Consider the following 7,350-nt stretch of genomic DNA (forward strand, 5'->3'; position numbering starts at 1 on the left):
GTGTGGACACTCAATCAAAACCACCTGAAAGCGAGAGGGATACTGCACACAATAGGCCTTGTGAGTACAAGTAGCTTACTTCTGGGTCTTTGTGTTTCATTCAAGCTCTGCTCTGAGCCATTTTGTGTGCGTGCAAAGAGAGCTTGCGCACCGGTGGGTCTCTACCGGAGATCGTTGTGGTTAGCATCTGGTGCTAGCTAGCCAAGCTAACGGATATAAGGAGATTTATCAACAACAAGGTGGAGGGAGAACTCTCTCCTGTCAGACTGAGAGTCTCAGATAACCTCAGCTCAGGTGAAGTAAAGGACTCTCTCAGTGTTTAGATAGTTCACTTTAGTCTAGTTATCTCAGTGGGCCTCAAACGGTTTGTTTTAAAAGGGGAGTGATTTGTAAAATATCTATAAAGAAATAGAAAATCTGTTTATAGTTCTGTTTCATCTGGGTGTTGAGAGATGTATCCATAGATCTCTTCATGTNAACTTCAATATTTAAAAAAAAATCTTCCCGGGGGAGCATGCCCCCGGACCCCACTAGAGGAGGTGAGGACCACCCCCCACTTGTAAAAATAGCACTTACCCCTGATTACACCTATATGCCGTGAGCTGATTATCGAGCCTTCATTGTAACAGTCGCGGTTACACTGTGTGTGCAGTAGAAAATTAAACTGTAGCGCTGGTGCATTAATGGGAAACCCTTAATGTTTGAGCATCCTCTATGAAACGTCAAGCTACCCCACAGCACCCCCTTAGAGAAAATCTCTGGCGCTGCATCTGACACACACACACACACACACACACACACACACACACACACACACACACACACACACACACACACACACACTTCACTCTCCACCCAGAAAAAGACAAACTAGGCATCTCATTGTTGAATACATCTGCTTAGCAATGTTTAAAAATCTGATTTTGTTGCTTTATTTATTTATTTTATTCGTATTTATAAATGTATCTTCTTATCAGATCACTCTTTAGTCAATGTTAGAATTATTTTGGATTATTCAACGTATTTATTCTTCTGTAAATCTCCATCTGTGCCAGCAGCTCGTTGATGAACCCTTGAATTATTAATTGCGATCAATGGCTTTCAAATAATTAATGCTCCTGAAAAAGCTGTGCCATTACCACAGTGGCGTCAGGACAACAGAAATAACCACTTATAACATCATTCAGAGTTAAACAATGGATGCAAACAGAAAATGATTCAGGACCAATTGTAAGTGCAAATATTGATATGATATATAATATATTGAAAACCTTTTTTAAATAACAATGTACATATTATTTAGTAGGTAATTTTTCTTTGGCCTAAAGATGTACATTTTAGCGTGGAGCTCAGCAAACAATGGCTCAATTTAAGCATGAACTACTTTTTTATATGTATTTGTTTTTAAGTAAGCTTAGAAACTCTCTTATTAGTATCTTCACTTCAATAAGAGATCTGAGTCCTTCCTCCCTCACTGCAAATAAGGCCTTTGATTTCACACGTTAAATTATCTTGAGTATTCCCACACTACTTTTAATGAATGAAATATAAATATAGACGCTTTTATACTTGCCTAACGCATTATAATGTACCGTATATAAAATCACACTCTGTTGGAACGAAAATACTCCCAAGTGATTGACTGTTCCTTTAAATTCCTATATTTTTCAGTAAATCACCCCCATGTCAAGTGTTTTAGATGTTATATCACAGACTGGTCCATTGTGAGCCCCTTTTTTTTTAACTTCCTCTTGTATCTCTGCACAGCTTTGATCCAATGAGCTCTCCCTGATAATCAGAAACTCAAACAGACCTCTGATCCAAGACAGAAATCCTCCTGAGTGCTAAAGAAGCCCCGAGCTACAGCTTGTAAAATATATAGTTGGTGCTATCCAGACAGCATTTCATTAAGTCAATGGAAACAGGAGCGGACTTTATTAAGCCTTGCTTACTTCCTTTCTCTCATTTAAGTTGACTTCTTCACTTGAAGGCCCCTTTGATGAGTTGTATTGTTCATTATCAACATCAAACCTGTGTTTTAACTATAAGTTGCTATCAAATCTTAAAGGTGGGGTAGGTAATTCACTTCAGAAACACTTTTTGTTATATTCCATGGAATGCTCTTAACATCCCGATAGCAATGAATATATTAAGTGCTTTGACAAAAAATACATTAAAAAATATCATCTGTGGAAGCCGTGGCGCTGTAAAAAGCACGACCAATCATCTGAGCCGGCCCGGCTAAAGTAACTGGATGGCCTACCTGCCTGTCAGCCTTCCATCTGTGCACAAACTTATCTCATGCCCTCATTGGTCACGTGCGCGTTCATGTGTGTTGGAGGAAGGGCTCTGTAAGGAAGTGGCAGATTTGTTCCGGCTGTGTATTTTCAAATTCTAGCGCACTCGAGCTGGTTTCTCCAAAATTACCTACCCCACCTTTAAATGTCTGTTGGAAACTGTCAGCTCTCTAAATGCAGAGGTGTTCATCAGTGGCTCTCTACCGCCAGTCAGAAGAGGAGTGGAGAGATTCAGAAGATTGTTTGCACTGAACACCTGGCTTTCAACTGCCTGTACTGACCATTCTGTCAATTTTATTGACAATTTTAACTTGTTCTGGGACCGCAGACATCTTTTTAAGGCAGATGGACTCTGCCTGAACAAGTCAGGAGTGAAATTGTTTATCTCTAACATATTCAACTGCCTGCGTCATCAATCTGTTCCCTCTGCCAAGAACAAGCAACAAGAGGAATCAAAACAAGAGAAAGACACAACACATCGCGCAGAAAACCTTTATGAAGTATCACTGCACCAGCCTGAAGAATGTCTTGATAATGGGAGACCTATGACACAAATGTCAGCCACAGCTTGTTACAAAAAATCTGAATGATAGTGTGTTTAACGAACTTAAACTAGCTTTATTAAATGTCAGGTCTTTGGGAGGAAAAACATTTTTAGTCAATGATTTTATCACTGAGCACAATCTCGATTTTATGTTTTTAACAGAAACTTGGATTGAACAAAATAACAGTGCAGCTGTTCTTATCGAATCAACACCTCCCAACTTTAGTTTTATGAGTCAGGAAATAATGCATAAGAAAGGAGGTAGAGTTGCTATTTTGTTCAATGATTCCTTCAATGCAGGAAGACATCTTATGGGAACTTTGCTTCTTTTGAATATGTGGCCCTTCAGCTGAAATGCTCCTCTCGAGCTCTGTTCCTAAATATCTATAGACCACCCAAATACTGTGCAAGCTTTTTTGATGACTTTACTGAACTGCTGTCTATAGTGTGTATTGACTTTGACCGTCTAGTCATTGTTCGTGATTTTAACATCCATGTTGACAACCCCCAGGACAGAGGGGCTAAAGGGCTGTTTTGTGTTCTTGATAGCTATGGACTGACTCAGCATGTGACGGAGCCCACGCACAATAAGGGGCGGCACACTCTGGACTTAATTATCTCAAAGGGACTGAATATCTCTAAGGTTGTGGTGACTGATGTTGCACTCTCTGATCATCCCTGTGTTTTCTTTGAGAGCTCTATTTCTATTCACAACATTTTTACATGCCTGACACCCCACGTTCCATGACAGCAGCTGTCATGGAACGTGGGGTGTCAGGCATGTAAAAATGTTGTGAATAGAAATAGAGCTCTCAAAGAAAACACAGGGATGATCAGAGAGTGCAACATCAGNGATACAATACGATACAACACAAAACAACACGATACAACACGAAACAACACGATACAACACGAAACAACACGAAACAACACGATACAACACGAAACAACACGAAACAACACGATACAACACGAAACAACAGGCCAGTATACAGTACATTATGATCATTGTTGGGACTAACGTTATTCTAACGCGTTATTTTTTAATTCAGTAACTCAGTTACCGTTACGACATGGTGCGTTACTCCGTNACACAACTTACATTTAACTAAAACGTTCTTTTCTTTGTGCTCGACAAAAGTGAAAGAGTGAGAATATCTCCAGGCGGAGAAACTCGACTTGAGCTCCGCTGCCGCCATGATAGTCTTGTTAGTAAACACAAACACGCCCACAGCGTCTCCGCATGTGACACAGGAAGTATCTAAGTACATTTACTCAAGTACTTAAGTACAGTTCTCATCTCTGTTCGCCTCGCTGTTGGCGCCACTCACCAACGTCTGGGAGCCGAGACTATATACAAAAAATAACGGAGTAAGGCACCATGTAGTAACGGGAACTGAGTTACTGAATTTAAAAAATAACGCGTTAGAGTAACGTTAGTCCCAACAATGATCATAATGTACTGTATACTGGCGTGTTGTTTCGTGCTGTTTCGTGTTGTTTCGTGTTGTTTCGTGTTGTTTCGTGTTGTATCGTGTTGTTTCGTGTTGTATCATGTTGTATCGTGTTATATCGTATCCCACATTCACAACAAAACATTTACTTTGAGAGTAGGGAACCAGGAGTTAGTAAAATGCTATATCATTTCCTGGTATGAGACTCATTCCTGTACCATGAGGTTTCTATGGAAATTAAGTAAAGTGAGATTTCCTAAAAACCTGTTAGTGTAATTCAATGCTCTTACACCAAGTCAAAATGTCAAGTCAAACTGTGGCCTATTGCATGAAGTGTGAAGGAGAAATGTTACTTTTCTGCTTTGTTTTTACAAGCGTTCACTTTCATTTTGATCAATTTCCTCTTCACCAAAGCATGCCCCGTAACCCAAATCAGTCCATTTTGAGCATCTTTCCTCTTCCCCTGCAGCGTGGTGGCAGTTTATTGAGCGCTCGTACATGTACTCACTCCAGCGCGCCATATTGATGACAGCTTTAGTGTGTCACAGACAGACGGGGCTGTTTGTTTTCGGTGAGTGATGTCGAGACAAATAGGCTGAGATCTCATCACGCTGTTCCTGAGAGGAAGCCTTTGTGGGTGGAGGCTCGTAGCGAAGCAGCTTTCATTAAAAGGCTCTCAGACTGAATGGTGGGACGGCTCTTTGCTTTTGTTGAAGGGCAGACGAGGGGCGCCTCTCTCTGTAAAGGTGACATTTGGGGCGGGATGCTTCTTGTCATGGGAGGAAAAAGATTTAATTTGCCCTTTTTACCTCCAGAGAGACAGTTTGATGTAAGGCTTGTTGAACTTGAGGATTACAAGCCCAAGTGTAAAGAACATATAAAATGTTTATTCCTAGCTATACGTTCTAATAACAAGAGAAGTGGTGAAATGTAACATTCACACAGGTACTGTACTTAGGTACTAATATGACATACTTTTAACTTACTTGAGTATTTCTATTTTTTGCTACTTTATACGTCAACTCCACTTCACTCTGGAGGCAAATATTATACTTTTACTGCACTACAGTTATACAACCCTCATAGTTACTTTGTACCTAAAAAAAAACACATGACTCATTATACATTTTGTATTTAACAAAATATCTAAAAGGGGCTGCACTTTGACAACATTTCCAGAATAAGATGCTCTTCCAAGTATTTACCAGTGATAAAAACAAAATAAAATATATTCTATATACCGTAATTTTCGGACTATAAGCCGCACCTGAATATAAGCCGCAGCAGCGGCATACCACTCTCGGTTCCACTTTTATTTTTGCGCGCTACCTGTCTCACTCTTTTCCGGCCTCCAGCTTTTCCTGCTGGAACCCGCCGCTTAAAGGTGGGGGTCCGCGGACCGGCCATAGAGCCCATAGAGTTAAAGGTGGTGGCCGTTAGCTGTAAAAATCCATAGATTAGCCGCACCGTTATATAAGCCGCAGCGTCGAAAAATGGGAAAAAGGCGCGGCTTATAGTCCGAAAATTACGGTAGTTATAAAAACGGTGCAAACCGCCGGTGCTAACCGTCCCCACTCCACGCCTCGTCACCATGGGTGCTCCCAGACTCTGGAACTCCCTCCCCCCGCACATCCGGCAGTCAGACACAATCACCATATTTAAATCCCAATTAAAAACCCACCTGTTGGAATCTGCCTACTCACTGTCGTGCTCCCCATTATATGTTTTCATTTGTGTCCACTTGACCGTCTCCTCCATGATTTCCTGTTTGTGTTTTTATCATGTTTTGTTGCCTATTAGCGTTTTCTTTCTTTTTTAACAAATTTACGGTGTCCTTGGGTGTCATGAAATAAAATGTATGTATTATTATTATTATATTACTAAGTACTTTTATGAACATGTTGCTGATAATACTTCTGAACTTCTACTTAAGCCTGGTCATAAACATATACAGTATGCCTGTATTCAAAACATTCCAGAAGAAAGCCATCTAAAAATAAAGATGAAACAAAAGTTAATGAAAGTAAACTAAATGTGTTGAAGCGGGAGGGCAGAAGGCATAGCTTATAACAAAAATAGCTCTCATGTGAGTCATCGAATTTCAACATTTTTGGTCAAAGACCTCTTTGGAAATAAATACTGAAACATATAATATAATAATCTCCATAATGTTAAAACAACTTGTATGACTCCGGAACAGAAATAAGTACTTAGATCATAAAGTAGAAATACTTTGATCTTAAATTACTCTATATAGCTCGTACTGTTGATCTACGGTTTTCCTTGGCCAAACCTTTTATTAAAGCGTCAGAGTTGTAAGGCATCTGAAGTACAAATGTACTTAAGTTAAGGATCTTATTCCCCCTCTGCTTCTTCAGCGTGTTTGCCAGAGTAAAGTCGAGATCAAAGCCAAAGTCTTCGGTATGAACAGAGAGAAGCTGAAATATTTCACATGCATGTCCATCAGAGCAATCAGGGTCCTAGCAACAGCATCGATTGGTCCGAAGTGGATCTGCTGCCACTGCGATTACGCTTATTTGAAAGTGAGAGGTGGAACAAAACCTGCAATCTTCCTGCACCACCTCCACTAACTGGGTCTTAAGATAGAGAAAGCTGGCCAGATTAGTGGGCAGTGATTGTTTATTGACAAGACCTGCACACTCTTTCCCTTCACTGATTAATTCACGGCATATGATAACTCCAAGCCATTAGAGAAATGTCACTTCTAATCAGTTCAAGTGTCGCTCTTAACCTAACCCACATGCAGAGGTGGACAAAGGAAAATGAATAAGTCCAGCGTCAGATTAGATTTTTTCAGTAATGCATTGATATATTCATTAATGATGACATGGATCTTTGTGTGTTGCATCAGCAAGACAAGCCATAGTCTCCCAACAAATATATTTCTATATTAAATACATTTCAAGCTTATTAAACAAATTATTAAAAAGTTATTACAAAGTGTAATCTGTACAATGCTTTATAGAAATGTTGACTTAATTTAACAGGAATTGAACTAGAGAATGAAATACCCTGAGTACACACACACACACAC

Source organism: Notothenia coriiceps, unplaced genomic scaffold (assembly GCF_000735185.1).
Source record: "Notothenia coriiceps isolate Sejong01 unplaced genomic scaffold, NC01 NC01_scaffold00008964, whole genome shotgun sequence".
Taxonomy (NCBI): Eukaryota; Metazoa; Chordata; class Actinopteri; order Perciformes; family Nototheniidae; genus Notothenia; species Notothenia coriiceps.